Below are 21,423 nucleotides of genomic sequence, written 5' to 3'. Positions count from 1 at the left end.
ATGTAATTTTTAGCAATCTTAGTTAAGGACTCCTGATTTGATTCTTCTAGGGGGGAAGGCTGGGAGCTTGCTGGAAGAAATCTGAGGTATTATGTATAAATACTTGGTCCAGATGAGTAACAAATAAGAAGAATGCTCATACGTTACAATTACTTCAGCCCCATATTTTGCATTTTATATGCAGCTAGGGCTGGCTGATAATTAGTAGATACATCAAGAGGCTGTGTCTATCAATATTTCCTGACATTTGAAATATCTTATTCTTGGCCTTGGCAGTTATTTGTCAGGACAAACTTGTGGAGTTTTTTCCCCAGTTCCTATCAATTTCTTTTCTACTCTAACAGGTAGAAAGAAGGCATTAACCATATCTTTTAATCTGGACTTTGCCAGCACAGCAAGAAGAAGGAGAATTTCAAAGGAAGCAGTACCATGTATTTTGCGTAGTGAAAAATGGGTTTGATTTCTCAAGCACCTGTTCTTTTATGTTTCTTCAGGGTGAATGATTTTTGGAATTGAAGGTGCAGTGAAATATGTGGGTTTTCTTCCATTGGTATGCCTGCGAGCTTTTGTTACATCAGGTTTCCGTCTTGGAGTATACCAGTATTGTTACTCTGCTCTTGCATATGCAGAAAATGTGTTCTGTCTATGAGCATGGGGAGCAGGTAACACACTGGCATGCTGATGGGCTTTACTGAACCAACAATCTGTAACACACAAGCTTTCAGCTCTAGGTATTCCCCCCTTATGTTTGTATTAAGGTATATCTGGAGGAACTTTTATCCTGAAGGCTTACCTATTGTCATCCTAAGAACGGAATCAGTAAATGCCCTCGGTCTACCAGTTTTCTCCTCCCAGCAGCTCCTGCTGTTGTACATCAAATCAAATCTGAAGAAGCTGAGGAACAGGAAAGACCTGTGATCTCTAGAATGGGGCTGGACTCTGATACAAGTCAGAACAGGAATGCTTAATGTCTGTGAAAAATCTTTCACTCTGAATTGACTTAGAGGAGGGGGAAGAGTCTGCGTGAGCCTTTATGGAGTGCTGGACTGCACGATGGTTGTATTACAGACTGGGATGTCTGGGCAGTCCTGCAGAGAGATTTTATAGATACCTTTCGGGGCATTATTCCATAGAGCAGCACTTGCATCTATATTCTGCTCTCCCCTCATCTTGAGCCTTTGTTGCAGATACGATAGTGTGCACCTGCACACTTTTCGTTATCTTCTTTTCTCACCCATTTGTGGTATGAAACTGTTAGTAAAATTGTTTGAATGGCCTTAGATTTTACAATTCAGAAACAGATGTGTACTGTGTTGGATTTGGTGTGCTGGGTACCTCTTCTTTCAGCAAGTCCTTGATTAGGCACCCAGAATGATCAAAGGGAAGTTTGTGTCTATTCTTGGGTAAGTTAGTTTTCTTTCAAGGGAATCTTTCTGATTTATTTGCACACCAATTCTCTATCCATAAAATGGAAATGATACTGCCTGCCAGCCTGTCTGAGTATTGCTCTTAAAGATGTTGAATGAAATGCAGTTACTCAAAGATGTTGAATGAAATGCAGTTACTCAGCATGTGTATTGTTACATGTTTTGCTTTTCACAGTTGATCAGAGAATCTTTGTTATTGTGTTGGGTACTGTTTGTTCTTATCTGTCTGCAGCAGCCTTTGGTTAGATGCACCATTAGTATTAATGCAAACCTCTATTTTCATTTAGAGAAATTAATGACAGTGAAAATGATGATTGTTCATTCTTCAGAGAAGTTGGAATCAGTCTTGGAAGATGATATACTCAGATGTGAAACAAAACAGACTTAGGGACGTCCTTACTAATAGTGCAAGAGTTTTGGAGCACTGAGTGGCTGTAACGTAAAGAGGATAATTTGTTGCTTTGAGTCTGTGTAGGATGTGATCTCAGAGAATTGTTCTGGAAAAAATGTATGTCCAGTGCATGGGGATTGAGGCTGACCCTTCCATTAGCAAAAGCGTTTGGTGAAAAGACTGAAGACATTCCAGAGTGGGATTCATAGGCGCTGTCCACAGAAATTTGAACATTTTTCTTAGCTTAATCCTATGAAACTTGCTTTATTTCGTTTGACATATCTCATGTGAACTGTCTGAAAAGGGATTTCAAGAGCTGTGATTAAGCACAGCTTTCATTGAGAAGCTACTTTCAAGGAAAATCATTTCAGAATAGGGATAGCCAGGCTTGGTGGGCTTTTCTTGTGTGTGGTATTGTTGTTCCTCTGTGGTGTAAAAAACCCATAAATTCAATAGAGTTATAAATTGTTATGAATGTTGCATTTAACCCTCTCAATGTTTACATTGGCATGATGACCTCTGGCCACTTACCAGTGCTATCTCCTCTATGATCTACTCCAGTTATTCTGGTCTATTCATTTGCTGGTAGAGATCTCTTTTCTTCCAGCCAGTCTCCTACTGATACTGAACTGGCTGGCAGAAGAAAAGGGAGTTGATATGGGAACAGAAGAGCTGTCAAGGATTGTCTACAGGTGACAGAAAGAGGTGCTGAATACTTAGAAGCATGTCTTTGTATACCAAAGCTTTAAGGACTGCCTCTGTAAAATGGCCTCACAGCCTGCAGAGGATTTTAGACATGATGTGTCTTTGTCCTTATTTCCATTATTCTGAATTTCCTTTATCCATTTTAGTGGATTTAAGGAATGTAAGAGTCTGACAGCTCTGGAGACAAGTTCTGTATGTAACCACAGAAATACTGTGACCTGTCTCAGCCCTGACTAAGTGGGAATGCAGGAACAGAACAGAAGAGAGTTCACTCCGTTTGCCTGCTCAGGCCACTGTGATGAAGCTATTCATATTAGCTCCCAGCATGAATTTTTGTAGTGTGCTGGAGTTTTATTTAGCTTTAGGGTAAATTCTTTTTCCTCAGTAAATAGTAGTTGCTGTTCTAGGCACCTAGTGGTCTCACTATTTAAACAGCTTTCAAGGGATGTATCTCCCAGGCTCATATGGACAACATAAATACTCCATAGTCTCACAAGTACCTTTTCTTCCTTTTCTTTCCCTCCCCTACTTTTTTTTTTTTTTTATCTCTCTGCTTTTTGGTAAACAGACTGAAGAAATCATGTGGAACAGGAAGCAGTGGGTCCTTGGGACAGCTGCAATTTTTGGTGAACTCCACTTGTCAGCTTTCACAGTATGTGTTTGGGTAGTGTCAAAAAAGGAGCTAAGAAAGCAAGCAGCTGTCCGCTACTGTGTTCCCTTCAGACCCTGATTCTCAAACGACAGATTCAGTTGGTTTAGGTTTTTTCTCCTCATTGCAGCTTCAAACAGGGTGTAATTCTGTCTTGTTTGGATTTTCAGTGAATTGAATGTTTTGTTCTGTTGTAAGTGTTACTGAGAAAGATATATAGATATCCAAAGGCACAGGGGATTATTTCATTTATTCTAATCTGACCTCCAGTGTAACACAGGCCAGAGAACATCACCACGTGATTTCTTCATCAGGTCCATAGTTCAAAATAAGAAGACATTTATAAGACAGAGTTCTGCTGAAATAAACTAGAACATGAACTTCCTTTCTGACTTGATGTAACAAAAAAATTTTCCCAGTAAGTTCAATAAAGCAGTTGAGAGAGGGCCCAGAGAGGTTGTGCTGTCTCCATCCTTTGGGATTTTCAAGACCAGGCTGGAAAAAGCCCTGAGCAACCTGGTCTGATGTGATAGAAGGCTGGAATGCAGGCCTCCCAAAATCTGTGCCAGCCTGAATTTTTTATCCTGTGATTCTTAATTGTAATTTCAGCACTGACAGGCTGCTTCAGGAACAACAGCTAAATTGATTAGAAACTGCTTAAGCAGTTTAAGAAGCTACAATTCAGCATTTAATGGAAGTACAAAATCACTTCTAAGCTAACTCTTCTAACGTCTGACTAGTTACTTCTAACTTCTAATTAGAGTCTTTATAGAGGAGAATTTCAAAGGTTATTAAGTTACTGTAATCAAATAGCCTAGATATGGCCAATGAAAATGAAAACATACTTAAAGCCTAGGACTTTGGCTGACACAATAATGCATATTTAGAAATACACTGCCTGGTCCATGCTTAACCAGTAAATTTTGGTAGCTGATAGCTTCAGAGTTTTTGCACAAAGCATGTGTGTGACACTACCTCCAAAGAGGAGCCCAGTATGTCACCATAATGCATCCAAAAAAGCAGACCAAGACTCTGGAGGGCTCTTGTGGATATGATTCAAAACAACCACTAAATAAATAACTACACTTTTTCAATTGTTTCTTAATAATATTGTGGCAGAATTTTTCTGGGTCTCTAGCCAGTAATAAAAGTTACCACTTAGGGCACTTTTCTGCAGGAGCAGGGGAGTAGCTGGCTGGTGGGTGTGAATAGAGACTCAACTACTTTTGCTGAGCAAAGGTCTCTTCCTGTAGAAATGCAGGAAGGATGTTTGACATCATTGACTTTGTCTTACAACTTTCCCTGTCTTATTGCTCTTCCAAAGTGTGGGGTCCATGGTGTGGGCCTCATATACTTTTTATTCACTCCTTGCAGCCATTGCAACTGTACCGTCTAGGACGCACCATTACTTCATGCACACACACCCTTCAATAAAAGTGTTAATCTCTACATCTGGTTAATTTCTTTCATTTTAAGACAAAGCTTTGCCTGGAGCTGAAGGTGGGGCTCAGATTTCTGCATGTTAACTGATCATTCAATCAGCCAGTGGTAGATGCATTTAGCTGTAGGCAACCAACTGAAAACTGTTGTAAATTCCAAACAATCCTTTCAGCTTGATCTTTACACCTGTCACACCAGTGCTGGATCTGGGCTAAAGAAGAATTTTGTTTTGTAAAGCTTATGTTCTTTTCACTGTTGCTGCCCTTCCTTGGTCCCTCTCTTCAGTATGGATGTACTTGCCAAGAGCTTTAATCTCTTGTGCCAGTGAAATAGAAAGACTTTTGTATTCCTCTATTTCCACATTAAAATTTTAATTCTGTATGTACATATATATATGTTACAACAAAGTTATAGCAGCAGCACAGCTATCCTCTTCGAAAGTTTGGTGTCTTTAAATATGTGTGCTTGGAAAATATCGGATAGATATTTTCAACTAGATTACATGTCAGAGCTTCTTCCTCCTCTCCCCTTTTTCCTGTTCCTTTGGTTCAGGATCTAAACAGATGCTTCTATGTAAACTAAGCTGGCAGATGAGTTAACCCACAAACCTAGTACACTTCAAGAGTACCATCCAAGAAGATTGAAAAAAACTGTGCTGGCCCCATCTGTGTGGTGAGTGATACAGTTTACTAGATTAACTATATATCTGGCCTTTTTAGCGTTAACTTTCTTGCTGACTGATTATACTTTGGAGCAATTTGATTCCCTATTTTTGCATGGTATCTGAAATGCCTTGATTAGTCCAGACATTCTCCTTTTACAAGAATAGGGACAGAAGCTTAGGAGTCGTCTAGACAATCCTCAAGCACAATCATTGTTAACTGACAGGTGACTGCTCCCAAAGCTGTCTTCCCCAGTGCACACTCTTGATCTGATGCTAGATGTGCCATTCAAGGAATATATAGGTCTGCTTCCAGCTCAGACGTATAAATTATCCCATTCTTCACTCTAGTTCTGATAATAATAGAAAATATGTGTGATAGAAAGTAAGTGCAAATTCTTTAGTAAGTGCGAATTCTTTAGCAAATTCTTTAGTAAGTGCAATTTTTTTTTGTGAGAAAGATTTGGCAGTGCTGAAGGAATGCTGGAGAATGCATATGAGAAGGCTGATGCCTGATATGCCAGGTTTTCCTTATTATGGCAATCATTGAGGGCTAAAAAGCATTTCTACAAACATGTAGAAAAGCAGGTCTCAGCTGCTTTCTTCCATTCTCCACACTACAGAAAAAAACCCAAAGAATAAGAACTTAAGCGGTAGCATTAATGGTGGAGGGAAAGCTCATGGGGAGAGGGATGTGTTAGCTGGCTCTGCAAAGGCTGAAAGGTTTCAGGATCTTTGTTCACCCTAATACCGCTTTGGGAGGAAGAAAGAAGCATGGAACACCTGCAAGAAGTGGAGTCCCAGGTGGGAACTGGAGTGGTCTATCTTGTAGCTGCTAGGTCCATTGTTCTCAAGGAATGTAGTACTCCAGCACATTGTAATGGCATAAACTGTGGGGCATAAATTAGTCTGTCAGAGAATCTACAACTCCACAATCACAGCTTCTACCCTAATTGAACTGGTGAGCTGTTTTTTTTAGCTACCATGACTGATGTCTGTAGCTTGTTAAGTCTATGGAATACTGGGGCTGAGCTTGTGCCCAACTCAAGTGTCTGGGAAATTCAGTACCTTGAGCATGCTCTGCCATGTGAAGTGGGTTTGTGTGAACTGAGTAGTCTGCATTCCACAGTGTTGCATACATTCCTTTCCCTGATGAAAAGTAGAATAGCTCCTTTTTTGAAACCTTATAAAACAGACTTTGTCTGATATGCTGCAAGTAGAATATATGTAGGAGAAGCATTTACCGATTATAGTGGCTTTGCTGGTTCATGTTTTGGAACTCAAGCGAAATAAGATACACAAGTATCAGCTTTCTTAGCGGCTACTTTTTTGCCTACATTTATTGTATCCAATTGAAGTTTTTATTTCAGCTCAGAAATACTGTAGAAAATTTATGATAGTCCATACTCCCTTAAAGTATTTCCACCTTTAAGGTCAACCTTTTGAGGATGACAGTGGTAGTTTCAGGGCATGTGTTATGCAGAACCTACCCATGGGAAAAGACATAGGTCAATGGGGTCTTCAGCTGCTCCAGACCTTGGTGACAATCATCAGAATAAATCAGAATAAAGTGTGGTCATAGAGATATGAAAATAAGATAATTTAGTACAATCTCTGTTTAACTTCACTGTGGAATGGCTGGAGTGCTATAGTGGTATGGTTCTAAGGGAAGTTCTTGAAAGCCTAAAGCAAGGACAAGGTCTTTGCTTCAGCCAGACGTATATGCACCACCACTGTCTTTAAGTTTGGCCACCACCTGCTTTCAAATAGAATGTTTGCCTTCTAGATTCACATACTGTATGTAAACAGAGCAAACTTAGAAACCTTCACAGCGGAAATGCCTTCTATGCTTCACTGCCAAGGCCAGCCCTCTGGTTTCCCAGACCCTGGAGGCAAGAGAGGAAGTCTGGAGAAAGGAAGACTTACCCTTGATCAAGGACGATCATGTTAGAGATCACTGAAGCAAACCTGACACCCATGGATCCATGGGCTCTGATGGGAAGCACTCCCAAGGGCTGAGGGAGCTGGCAGATGTTATTGCCAAGCCACTCTCCATCATCTTTGAAAGGTCAGTGAGAACCTGAGAGGTGCCTGAGGACAGGAGGAAAGTCAATGTCACTCCACACTTCACAAAGTTCAAGAAGGACCCAGGAAACTATAGGCCAGTCAGCCTCGTCTCCATCCATGGAAAGGTGATTTAACAGCTCAGCCTGGAGGTCATCTCCAAGCATGGGGAGGAAAAGAAGGTTGTCAGGAACAGTCACATGGATTCACCAAGGGGAAGTCATGCCTGACCAGACTAATAGCCTTCTGTGGGAATGACTGGCTGGGTAGATGAGGGGAGGATGATGTCTACCTTGACCTCAGCAAACCTTTTGATGCTGTGTCCCACAACATCCTCATAGGCAAGCTCAGGCAGTGTGAGTTAGATGAGGGGACAGTGAGGTCTGAACTGAGAACTGGCTGAATGGCAGAGCTCAGAGGGTTGTGACCAGCAGCACAGAGTCTGGCTGGAGGCCAGTAGCTTGCCGTGTTCCCCAGGGGTCAGTGCTGGGTCCAGTCTTGTTCAACTTATTCATGCATGACCTGGATGAAGGGACAGAGCGCACCCCCAGCAAGTTGCTGATGATACAAAACTGGGAGGAGTGGCTGACCGACCAGAAGGCTGCGCTGCCATCCAGCGAGACCTGGACAGGCTGGGGAGTTGGCAGAGAGGAACCTAATGAAGTTCAGGAAAGGCAAGTGTAGGGTCGTGCACGTTGGGAGGAACAACCACAATAAGCTAGTACAGAGCAACAGTATAGGCTAGGGGTTGACCTGCTGGAAGGCAGCTCAGCAGAGCAGGACCTGGGAGTGCAGGTGGACAGTGAGGTGCCCGTGGGCCAGCAGTGTGCCCTGGTGGCCAATAGAGCCAGTGGGATCCCGGGGGGCATTGGGAGGAGCATGGCCAGCAGGTGGAGGGAGGTGATCCTGCCCCTCTGCCCTGCCCTGGTGAGGCCCCATCTGGAGTGCTGTGCCCAGTGCTGGGCTCCCCAGTTCAGGAGGGACAGGGAACTGGTGGAGAGGGTTCAGTGGAGGGCTGCAAAGATGATGAGGGGACCGGAACATCTCCCTTGTGAGGACAGGCTGAGAGAGCTGGGCCTGTTTAGCCTGGAGAAGAGAAGGCTGAGAGGGGATCTTGTCCATGCATACAAATATCTAAAGGGCAGGTGTCAAGAGCTGCACCTCAAATCCTGTGTTCAGGTTTGGGCCCCTCTCTGCAAGAGGGACGTAGAGGGGCTGCAGCGTGTCCAGAGACGGGCAGCGGGGATGGGGAAGGGGCTGGGGCACAGGTCTTGTGAGCAGCGGCTGAGGGAGCTGGGGGTGTTTAGTCTGGAGAAAAGGAGTCTTGAGTAGGCCTTATACCTGGAAGGAGGTTGTAGCAAGGTGAGTGTTTGTCTATTCTCCCAAGTAGCCACAGGAGAAGAGGAAATGTCTTCAGATTGCACTATAGGAGGTTTAGATTGGGAAACAGGAAAAAAATTTACTTTTTAACAGTTATCAAGCACTAGAACAGGCTGCCCAGGGAAGTGGTTGTGTCACCATCCTTGGTGTGTCCTAGTGGTTTACTTGGCAGTGCTAGATTAATGGTTGGAGTCTGACCTTAAGGGTCTTTTCCAACCTAAATTAGTCTATTATTCTTTATTTTTTAAATGCAAACCCAACAATTTCACATAATTTGAAACATCTCTAAGCACAGCATTCACCCTGACAATGTTGCAGAGAAACCCATCAAACTTTCTCATCACCATTATCTGTCAAGTGTGATTAAGTCACTTGTGTGCTTCCATTAAAGACAACTGTAGTAGCATATTGCTTGGAGAAAAAAAATTCAGCAGGAGATTATGGGAGGAAAATTTATTCCCAGAGAAAAGCTGTTTAACGTGGCTCCTGATAGGATTCATTTTTCTGCACCAAATTAGTTTGAGCACTGTCTTCAGCTGAACACTCACTGGTAGTGCTGCACATGACATGACTAGCTCTTGTCAACTTGGCTGCATCTTATATTTTATCTTTTCTTCATAAGTGGTTTTGCATGTGTTTACATTGGAAAAAGCCATACTAAAAAAGTGAAAGCTGGGACAATGATGGTTCCGAAGGGAGTTTATTTCAGAGTCTCAGAGTGCCTCCACTTTAACTTTGTGGTTGTTGGGTTCACCATTTCTGTGGTATGTGGGACACTCTGGTCCCTCACTCAGGGGACTGTCAATACTTGATGCCTTAGCTATTCAGTACCTTGAAGAAAACAGCTTGAAAACTTGACTCATGATCTGGAATAAGGTAGCTGTATCCCTTCTACTGTATTGATTCTTAAGATGGTAAGAGGCCTGGTACCTTGACAGGGAACAGGCATAAAGTTTTTTTGGGGTTGGTTTTTTTGGGGTTTTTGGTTTTTTTTTTTTGAAAATGTAAGTTGGTGCAACCTAGAACAGAAGCATATAAGGTTGTTTAGGAGGCAGAGAACAAAAAAGCGTGTCAGTCTTTGCATTATTCAGGAAAACATGCATTTTGTTAGAACAACTTTTCTACAGTCTACTCAAACCTCCTGCTTTTTCACCAACCCTTTGTCGTCACAGACTGGACCAAGGCTTATAGTTTCTCTTCCACAAAACTGTTAAGAGCCATTCAGCCATTCATTAAAATGGAACACATACAAGCCTGATTATGTTCTACATTCAAGAAAAGCTGAATTACTCTTGAAAGCGGGTTCAAGTCATCATTGGCTCAGTAATGGAGAAGAGTTTGCTAGTATCTTTTGTCATAGCTACCAAGCCACCATTGCCACATAGGATTCACAATTGGTGGTCTCTGTTCAACTGAAGCAAGCCTAGCATTAGCCTAGCAGAAAGAATGGAGATTAGTAAGGTGGGGATTGGGTCTAAAGTTGACCCTTAAATCATATGATCCTAACTTTTTTTTTTTTTTTTAAACACTGGAGTGTTTTTTTTTTAAAACACCTGCAAAGACTTTGGGTTTATGTACAACTCACTAATTATTTATTAGGTATCATAATTCAGCCAGTTTGCATGCAGTGGCCTTAAAAGTAATTGATCAAACCCTGTTCTATTACATATATTACATTATACATAGGTGTGAATCTAGTATGATACGAATCAGTATGAACACCAGTTATCAGAATTCCTTCATGTTCAAGCCAATACACTTATTTTGCTTAATAGTCATGCTTAGTAGTAACATAAAGCATCCTTCTTACTTTTACTGATACTTGTGTACTGAGGGTCATAAAGGATCTTTGCTAAGAACATGTATAACAAGAGTAGACCTTACTTTACGTTGTCTCACCATCATGTAGTATACCTCATTGCTTTTCATCTAGTTAAATCAGGCATGTCCTGCTAATGCCAGCTAGCATCCAACAGTGTTAAAGCAAGAAATACTCCATTAAATGGTTTGGGAGGGTATGCTAATATTAGTTAGTGATACTGTTGTAAAACATTTTTTTTTTCATTTTGCGTTTCTGTAATGAGGAAGGCATTTTTAAATAGATAATTGTTTTCCTGTCCAAAATGGGGGGTGAGTGCAGAATTGTTCATATTAGCCAGTTGTGCTGTAATACCCCCAAAACATGTTTTCTGTACTATCCTGACTAATGGAAGCTTCAAAAAGTAAGCAGCACAAAAGAAGTTTATGAAGTGTGTTTTTGTGTGTATAGATGCACACTGAGTGGTAGAAAATAAAGTAACCAAAAACACTTGAACAACAAGACAGAAACGGATACTGGTCAGCTTATGGCCCATGCTCCGATGGAGTGTATGTGTCCTCTAATTCTAAAAAATTAGAAGCTTTGGTAGGTCGTTCCTTTCTGTGCTTCTATGGGTGTACCCAAGCAGGGGTAAAATACTCTCTTGCACCTTTGTTAATGTCCTGGAGAATTCCAAGCAAAAGTTGTTAAGTACTTGCTGTTGACCTTCCACAGCTGCAATGCAAACACTTAGATAAATATGTCCAACACAAGGCATGCCTGTAGCTGGTGAGTGAAGGATTTTTTTCCTTGATAATTCTAAGCTGTGTTTTTCAGTCCACTGGTGTGTGCAAGCTTGTCTTTTTATGTGACTTGCTTGCTTGCCCTAAAACAACTGTCCTGTGGCTGTACTTGTGTCATGTAAAATTTCACATGTTCATGGTTTTTAAGCACTGCAGAACTCCATCAAGTCTCCCATCTGCCCTCAAGATATCTCTATGCAGCATTGTTACCCCTGCAAAATTCTACTTAATATATGAGTTTTGGAACTGCACAGATATACAACAGAAGCTGGAATTTCATTGACGTTCTCTTTCATTATCCTCTTAACATATGTAGCCACTGGCATAATTTTTTGTCTTTTTATTCCCCATAAACTGGACAGTTTTGACTGGAACCCATCAGCCAACAAAGTCCAAGAAATGCTTGCAGTGAAACAGGAAACAAAATATGCATCCTGCATATGCCTTTTGGCATTTGAAGCCAAAAGCTGAAGGCCAGTCTTATTAGTGTAGCTGTGGCAGGACAAGCTCTTGTCCTGCAAAGAGATCTGATGAGTCACAGAAGTAATGTGAAATAGTTAAGATAACTATTAGCTACTAGTCGTGTGGACAGAACTGGATAAGCAGTCTTAATTAAAGCAACAAACTTCCCTTCTCTGCCATTGATGGTTAATGTAGCTTCCATGTACCTAAGCAGTGTACTGTGAGATGCCAGACAGCTCTTGTTGTGCTGTAACTCACATTAACAACAGGGTCCCCAGAGGAAGGCTCTGCAGCCTGACAGTCATTCTTGTGCTGAGTTGTAAGCCCTGTGTCATGAGGATGAACCACTCATACAGTAAAAATTATTTGGTTATGGTAGACCATGTGCCAAAGAACTTATAGGTGCAGCATATGGACTGTGGAAATATCAGACAACTTTCTGATACTGTTTGTGTGAGACCCAAAGTCTTGTGGTTACACAAGGTCTAAATTGTTCCATTTTCCATGAAGACTGACTCAAGACGCTCTCCAGCAGATGATGCACCACTGTAGTTTGTGCCTCCACACGCAAATAGATACAGGAATTTCCTAAAACACAGATCTTGGTAGTGTTTCATGAGTCTCCCTTTTCAAAAATTTCACTTGGAAAATCCTCTGAGCCATGCCTTAGAGTCCTTGGAATAGGGGGTAAATGCAGGTTGTGGTACTGGGTGGGTGACTGTTTTGTATGACTGAGCAGAAAACCCCACTTACAGCAAAGTAAATTATTAGAAAAGACCTGACAAATGCTTAGAGCATCTCAGCAACACAGTATGGAGTGAAACAGGCTTTACTGACAGTGCTAACACAGAGGATTTTTTTCTTCTTTCCACCTCACAGTGAGTCACATTTGAGGAACACCACGGGGGCTGTGCCTTTTCATATGCTCGAAAATATACAGTGGAAACTTGTATTTCCTTCTCATAACATGAATCATTAGCACTTTGACTCATGAGAAACAAAAGGAAGGTTGCCGAGACATCTGGAATCAGAGATGATCAAGAAGGGAATAATCAAAGTCTGTTAATAGTTGGAAGGGGAAAGGGAGGACAAGGAACAGCTGTCTTTGAAAGACAGAACTCTCATCTGGATATGAAAAGAAATACCTTTTCTTTTAAGGAGCAGATGTTTCAGCTGTGAAACATTATAGTTTACTAATAAATGTATACTGTCAACATTCGCATGGTGAAATAATGGGTACTGTTTGTACAGCATCAGCTCTAACCATCCTTAATAGAAAGAATTCAGCCATCTAATAGACAAATCCCTAAAGCTTGAAGCTGTAGTACTCAACAATGGGGACACTTCCAAATCACATGCTGAATGACATCAGACCTTTTAAAAAAGTGCCAGTGAATATTTGCGCATTAAAAAAATACATCTGTTTAGAATTTATGTGCTCTAAAATTAGTTGCATACCATGGCTGCCTTTCCCGTGGAGTTGTAGGGCTTGGTTTTGGTTTTTGGTTTTGGGGTTTTTTTAAAGATCTAATTATTGACGAACCTTATAAAGTAATATTAATGAATTTTAATATTTCATTTGTCAAATAAGACACCAAAGCTCAGGTAATCGAAGTAGTCTACATAATATATGAGTACTTATTCAGATAGGAAATTGTGAGTAGAAGTGATTTTTCCTGGATTACGCAGTGGTTCATTGGTGCATCCAGAAACAGGTGATGTCAGTGATTCCGAAAACACTCTTGATCTGTTCCCAAACCCCTAGAGTTGTGTATGCATGTGGAGTGAACAAAATGAAAACTGAAAGGCTTTAGAAAGACTCCAATCCCATGCACTTCTTGCCCTCTAAGAGAATGCTTGACAGAGTTTCTGGAGGAATTCAATTGTAGATCAAACAGAGAAAGAGTTTGCCTAGTATTTATTCAGGACCCACAAGATTACAGTCTTTTGAATATTTGATTCCAGATCCATGGCTTTTGAGCATATGATTTGCAGAAGAAAGACTGTGAAGTTCAAAGCAAGGATTCATTCAGCCCAATAGAGGATGTCTATGGGAGAAGACTGTAAGAAAAGGGGAAGGTGCTATTTCCCACCTTCCAGCAATCCACATGGTGGATATTGTCTCAGAGGTGGCAGAACATTTTTTGATCCGGGGGATTCTGGCAAGAGTGAGTATCTCACAAATGGCAGTCCCACTGTTTTATCTTCATGGTGACTCCACATTCTGCTCATTTCAGTTTCTACTGGTTTGGGCTGCATTGAGAATTTCTGCCTATAAATTTTCCTTGTGAAGAAAAGAGCAGTTGGAAAATTTGAGCTAAAAATACATCCTTCTGTTCTCTTTTGAACTGAAAATCAAGGATCTAAAACTTTATGCCCATTTTATCATTTATCATTTACACCTGCGGTACCTTTAAATACTTTATAAATTGTCTTTGGACAGCCATATTTTAAAATCTTTATGTCACACTAGCTGTCACATGCAGACTCCAAATTTCTGAATAAAAGTCAGTTCTCATTTTAGTATTCAGGTTGTGTTATAACTTGAACTAGCTGATTACCAGTTAACTAACAGTACGTATTTTTGCTGCAGAGATTACACAAACATTTGTAACTCTCCCAAGGCACAGCAACAGATGTCAAGAAAAAAAACAACACAAACCCAACAGTAATTTAATTGCCTTCTGAGATATCAACAGCGGCAAAGGAGGGGAAGGGGGGAACCCCAGAACTGAAGCTTGTTAACACAAAGAAATTGGGGTTATTCACTCATGTGGACTTTGCCACTGGGACTGTGATAAAATTTCAGTTTTGCATAGTCCATTCCCACTGCCGACAATTGGGTTGCAGGACACTGAGGACTTAAGTTTGAACTGCAGCTGCTTGCACATGAGCTGAGAAGCTGTACAGTAAAGCAAGTGATGATGTAAATATTCAAGATGAAAAAATTGTCACATGGACAATTTAGCCTTCAGCTAAAATGAAGGATTTCCTTATTATCTCTCCTGTCATCTGCCCAAGCTTATCCTAGCATGTCTCCTATTATGAGGGCTCAGCTGTTAAGGCACACAAAACTTCTTTTTATTCTATTGAACATCTTAAGTTCTCCTTTAAATGACATCTAGAAGTCTTTGCATTCTCAGGGTAAATGCTGGTGACAATGCGACCTTCCTTGATTTTTTTGAGCAGGCTTTTCTTTATAGGAATTTTATAGGGCTACTTTACAAAAGTTATGTTTTTTGTATCAGGATCTTGTTTTGTTGGTAATGCAATTTCCCTGACATTTTTTATCATCAGGTTGGGTTTTGTAAATATGGTGGGAACAGACAAATGTCATTGACTTCCAGTCAGTTTTCTGAATCTAAAATCTGAATCTTTTATAAAGTCTTTCTAAGACAAACTGATTCTATATGGCATAGCTGGGAACATTAAGCTAATGATTTTTTGTCATTGGAAGTAGTTCAAAGTATGTAGGCCAAAACAGAGGAATAGAGAGAAAACCCCCGTTCTTCCCAGCAGCTGCAGTCTGTATTCACTGCTTAGACAAAGCTGCCCTAAAGCTCTGGGAAAGTTTCTTCAGCAGGTGGGATCCTCAGGCATGCACCACTACCACTGTAGTGCACCAGTCCCAGTTAAGGGAGGGTATAGCATGGGACGACAAAACTGAACTTCGGCTTTGAAAAAGAGGTCTGTGTCAGGCAGCTGCAGAGACCCTGCAAAAAATTAGAGCCAGCTTTGAAAGCCATTTCATCTCTTGCTTTACCCTGCAATCCAACCCACAAAAGTCACCTAAAACAGCAACAGCTAATGAACTGTACCTGCCTTTCAGCATCATGGGGATGTGGAACTATGGAGGCCACCCGTGAAATCAGAGGTCTCATTAAAGCACTGTTCCTTCAGAATTCAGAGTGCCCATTTTTTCTAATAGTTTGACTTTTGGAGTCTTATATTTTCAAACTGAGCAACTCCTTTTCAGTCTTATTACAAGTTGCTTATTGTGATAATGTAAACTGTCACCTGCTAAGTTTCTGGCCTTAAACTACTAAATAGACAGTTACAAACTTTTCCACTGATAACTTTCACTCTTCTAGCAATGAAAAAACACTGTTCAGTGTCAGTCATATTCTGCCTTCATCAAGGTACACAAAAACCTTGCTAAGCATGTACTGAAGTTATCTGCACCCCTGAATCTGCTACCAGTCTCCAGGCTGTGCTGATGGTCTGAAGTGGAAGTGAACGTGCATTCCTTTCTTGCTGTTGGGGAAGGACTTGGTCTCTGAACCTGTCAAGATGCCAATATTCTGTTACGGTGTGACCTAGGTCTGGTACTGTAAGCTAGTCTGTCAAAGTACTTCTGCAGCAGTTGTAACTCCTCCAAGTGGGAGTTGTACAGTACAGCTCGAGGCTGGCAGATGGGAACAGGCCTCTTCACCTCCTAATGTGGTCACGTTTAAGTAGTTCCCCTAGCAGCTCCAGTGTAAAGGGGTTCCTTAAGGGCTGTGAGTGCAGCATGGTAAGGCAGCGAGCACTCTGGCCTTCATCCCGGCACTTGGAGCTGTACTGGACAGAATTACAGAATCACAGAGTAATTTAGGCTGGAAGAGATTTCTTGAGATCATCTAATCCAACATCCCTGCTCAATGAAGAATCATGTAGAGCAGGTTGTCCAGTCCATGGATGGAGACTCTGCAACCTTTCTGGGCAACCTGTTGCAGTGTTTGACCACCCTTGCAGCAAAAAAGTGTTTTCTTTGGGTCAGGCAGTATTTTATGTCTTTTTATTTTGTGTCTGTTTCCTCTTGTCCTGTCAACGGACACTATGGAGAAGAATCTGCCCTCTCATCTCCACTCCCTCCCATAAGGTATGTATACACCTTCTTGTATAGTCTTCTCCGTAGTGAAGAGTCCTACCTCTCAACCATTCCTCATACGAGAGATGTTCCAGTTTCTTCGTCACCTTTGTGACACTGCACTGGACTCAGTTCTGTTAAGTCTATGTCTTTATTCTACTGGGGAGCCCAGAACTGGACCTAGCACCCTAGCTGTGGCCTCACCAGGGCTAAGCAGGGGATGAATCACCTCTTTTGACCCGTTGCCAATGCTTTTCCTAATGTAGTCCCAGATACCGTTGCCCTTTTTTGCTGTTAGGGTGTATTGCTGACTTGCAGTCAGCTTGGTCTGCCAGAACCCAAAGGTCCTTCTCCGCAGAGCTGCTTTCCAGACACTCAGCCCCTGGAGTGTACTGGTGCCTGGGCTGTTCCTCCTTGGGGGCAGGACTGTTCATTTACCCTTGTTGAACTTGGTGGGATTTCTCTCTGCCTGTTTTTCCAGCCTGTAGGTTTCTCTGAACAGTGGCACACACATCTGGTGTACCAGCCCCTCCTCCCAGACTTGTATGGTCTGCAAACTTCCTGAGGGTGCACTCTGACCCGCCATCCAGATCATTAATGAAAATACTGAACAGTGTTTGCCCTGGTATTGAGCCCTGAGTCATAAGTCACAGCTAGTGACTTGCTTCTGACTGGACTTTGTGCCACTGGTAACAACCCTCTGGGCCCACTAGTTCAGCCTGTTTTCAGTTCACATTATTGTCCATTTGTCTAACCCATACTTTCTCATCTTGTCTATGATGACGTTAGAAGGTATGGTGACCTCGCTGGAGTGAAGGTAAAGAACATCAGCTGCTCTCCCCATTGTCTGCCTAGCTGTTGACCTCATTATAAAGGCCATCAAGTTGGACAGGTGTGGTTTTCCTCTTGTAAATTCGTGCTGACTACTCCCAATCAGCTTCTTGTCCTTCATCTATTTGGAAATGCTGTCCAGGCAGATTTTCTCCCAGCACTTTCCCAGAACTGAGGTGAGGCAGACTGGCCTAGCGATCTCCACATCTTTCCACTTGCCCTTCATCAAAATAGGAGTGACATTTGCTTTCTCCCAGTTTCCAGGAATGTCCCCCAGTCACCATAACCTTTCAAAGGTAATCAAGAGTGGCCTTGCAGTGACAGTTCCCTCAGCATTTGTGGGTGCATCCCTTCTTTTTTTTTTTTATTTCCCTCCCCCTGCCATACTTACCCTCTTGTCTCAGGGGCCTTGAATTTCTGAAGGCCAATCTTATTAGCAAAGACTGAGCCCAGGAAGGCATTCAGTACCCTGTCCTTTTTTATATTGTTTATCACCAGTTCCCGAGCCCCATCCAGCAGCAGACCCATATGTTCCTTAGTTTTCCTTTTGCTGTTTATGTACTTGTAAAATCCTTTATTGTTGCTGTTCACATGCCTTCCCAGGTTCAACTCTAGTAAGGAGCAACTTCCTCATCCATGCAGGCCTCCTGCAACATTTGCTTGATTTCCTACTTGTCAGGTCAGACCTTTCCTGAGCTCAGAGACGGTGATCCTTGATTACCAGCCAGCCCTACTGGACCCTTCTACCCAGTCTCTGAAGAAGCTGAAATGTGCTTTTGTGTAATCTAAGGCTGCCATCTTGATTTTTGCCTGCCTATCTCTTCTTAGGATCCTGACCTCCACCACCTGATGGTCACTCCAGCCAAGGCTGCCTCCGGCTTTCACGTCCCCCACTAGTTCTTCCTCCTTCATTAACTATGAAGTCTGGCAGAGGACCTTTCCTTGCTGGCTCCTCTACTACATGTGCCAGGAGGCTGCAGTGCACTCAAGAAGTCTCCTGGATTGCTTGAGCCCTGCTGGACTGTTCTTCCAGCAGGTATTAGAGGGGTTAAAGTTCCTCTTCGGGACCAGAAGGCCTTATGTACTTTTTCCTGAGCAGGCAGTCTATAGCAGTGATGTGGTTTAACTGCAGCCAGCAACTAAGTGCCATGCAACCATGCGAACCACGTGCTCACTCCACCCCCCACCCACCCCCTCTGGTGCGATGGGGAGGAGAATTGGAAAAAGAAAAAAACAGTAGGTTGAGATAAGAATAGTTTAATACCTGAAATAAAGTAAAATATACTAATACTAATAATGATAATGATAATTATAATGAGATGGGAGATAGCAAAAAGAGAAAGAAAAAGATAAGTCAAGAAAAAAAGAAACCAAACCTGAAGTGATACACAATACAATTGCTCAGCACCTGCTGACCAATACCCAGCCAGTCCATGAGCAGTGATCCCACCCCTCCCCTGGCCAAGTCCCCCCTGTTTATATGCTGAGCATGATGTCCGTGGTATGGAGTATCCCTTTGGCCAGTTTGGGTCAGCTGTCCTGGCTGTGTCCCCTCCCAGCTTCTTGTGCCCCTCCAGTCTTCTCACTGGCATAGCAACATGAGAAGCTGGAAAGTCCTTGACTTAGTATAAAGACTACTTAGCAACAGCCAAAAACAGTGTGTTAACACTATTCTCATACTAAATACAAAACACAGCACTGTACCAGCTACTAGGAAGAAAAAGAAACTGACTCAGCTGAAACCAGGACAAACAGATACCCTCCACAACAGTGCCCATGTTGGTCTGCCCCCAAATCTTGACACAGAAGCTCTTGAATGACTCCTGACCTGTCCCAAGACAGAACTCTCTGCATTCCCAGTGCTCTCACAAAGTGTGTCGCTCCCCTCCTCACCTCCAGTTGTATCCACCAATGTCTATAATGTGGTCACTTAGAACAAGTATTACTGTTTCTAGTGTGTCTTTTAGATTAAGTTTTGTGGTATAATGATAGATGGCAAACTAGCCTGAAATAGACCCTGCCAAAATGTTGCTTGCTGTAACTGGTGGATGGCAGCCCAACTCTTTCAAAGCCCCTTGGGATAGCAGATGGCGTAGCTGACAGATTCAGAAGTGCCTGGACCAGTGCTGGGGGACACAGGCAGGTGACTTTCTGGTGAGGGATAACAGAAGGTGTAGGAAACAAAATCAGTTTCCATAAAAACTCCCAAGAGTTATGCACTTGTTCACAAAATGTTTCTTGAATGATAAACCAGTGTCTTGTAGGCAAAGAGAAAAAGATGGGATGGAAACGTAGGCTATGAATCAAGGCTGATTACAAAAAGTCTAGGATATTGAAGATCAGGCTTACTAGTTACAGATTATAATGAAAATTCATATAAAACTGTATTCTGATTTTCATAATATTTGTCTCTTCTTGAATAAAATGAACAGTATCTGTCTTGTTTGTATTTTGGCACAGTTTGGCTGCTGCATATCCCCAGCATTTTCCTCTGTAACATCTGTATTCATCTGGTCTAGATTTAATCACCCATGCAGGAGTTCAAAACTGTTAACTTCCACCATCAATCCTGTTCCCCTGGGACTGAAGTTTTGACTTATAACCTATTTGTCAGAATATGATCCCAAAAAGGCAAGTAGTTTGTCTTCTCATGTGAACTTCCAGTATCCTTTGCTGAGCAAAGTGGACACTGCTTTTTTTTTTTTAACTTTCTATTGTTAATTCCCGGTGACTGAGACAGACAAAGAAATGAGCATGACAACTCTCAGCTGCAGGCTCCAGCTGCTAATTCAACCAACCAGCATCTGCTGGCTTTGGCAGATGGTTCTTTCTTAGCACTACATTTTAATGGCCCACTTCCCCTTGTTGGCCAGGGACAAGCTGTAAAATTACCTAATGGTACTTAAAGACACCTATTAAACTTTCCATCTGCGTACCGCATTTGAATTCCACACACTGCCTTGTTACTAACATGTTTTTCCCAGGGGAGACATACACAGAGCTTCCGATTTATATTTCAGTTGGGTTTGAACATCATCTGCCTTTTGAATTTATTTTTTTTTTTAAGCAGAAGCGCAAAACTCTCTGAGTGTTTACTTCTAGCTTTGATGGTCTCAAAGGAAAAAGAAGAGCTTGGAGTAGATTTTTAAATCTCAGAAGTTAATGATTGGAGCATGTCAGTTTGTGCATGCCAGAAATGACAGTTTCTTTGAAGAAAAATTGCTTTCTGGATGCTTGGAATGTATAAAAGGCAGCACACAAATCAGGGCAATGGACAGTCTCTGGGTATAAGGCTATACTTAGCATTAGCTTCCAGCAGTGTGGTAAAACTTTACTGCCTGAAAGGATAAAGGGTAGTAGGAAAGCTGTAAGTTTTCTGCAATCTGGAAAGTGGGAGTAGCTGTTCCAAAAGCTTTTTACACCGAGAGCACAGATTAGTTCTCAGTGATGCAATACACCTGTGCACTAAGTTGAAATAGCAGAAAATGGTTGAACTGCCACGGTTGACTGAGTGTGAATAACTGCCAAAGGAAATCAAGCAGGCCAAGGGATTATTAATGGGTGAGCTAACAGAATAAGGAGCAACAAGCCAGAGACAGTAAGATGTACTCCAGCTTCAATGGCAACTGAAATTGGTCTTTTCTTCACAGAAAGATCTAACCATTCCTGTTAATGAGGTGTTGCTGCATGGAATGGAACAATTAACTTTCCTACTATTGCTTTACTTTAGGAATTAGGTATTCAGTGTTATCCTATGGATCTGTCTTGCTGGTGTTTTGTTTTGTCCCTTGAATCAATTAACCCAAACTTTAGTTTTTTATTGGTGAAATCCATCTCCTTCATTACTTTTCATGTCTGTATTCATCTCCCTCTCCTCACACCCTGTATTTTTTCATGTGAGCCTTTCCCAGCTGTATTATTACATTTGGACAATGATTTGGGTGACTGGTTATGATAACGTTG

At 41.9% G+C, this 21,423-nt stretch overlaps 1 protein-coding gene across 5 annotated transcripts in view; it reads left to right on the top strand.

Annotated features, from left to right (window-relative positions):
* The window catches only part of MOB3B (MOB kinase activator 3B), a 107,625-nt gene that overhangs the window by 46,505 nt on the left and 39,697 nt on the right, over positions 1 to 21,423 (top strand). The gene's annotated exons all lie outside the window — the stretch shown is intronic.

This window comes from Falco peregrinus, chromosome Z, assembly GCF_023634155.1.
Source record: "Falco peregrinus isolate bFalPer1 chromosome Z, bFalPer1.pri, whole genome shotgun sequence".
NCBI lineage: Eukaryota > Metazoa > Chordata > Aves > Falconiformes > Falconidae > Falco > Falco peregrinus.
The sequence above is the reverse complement of the archived record's forward strand: the minus strand, read 5'-3'. Positions and strand labels throughout refer to the sequence as shown.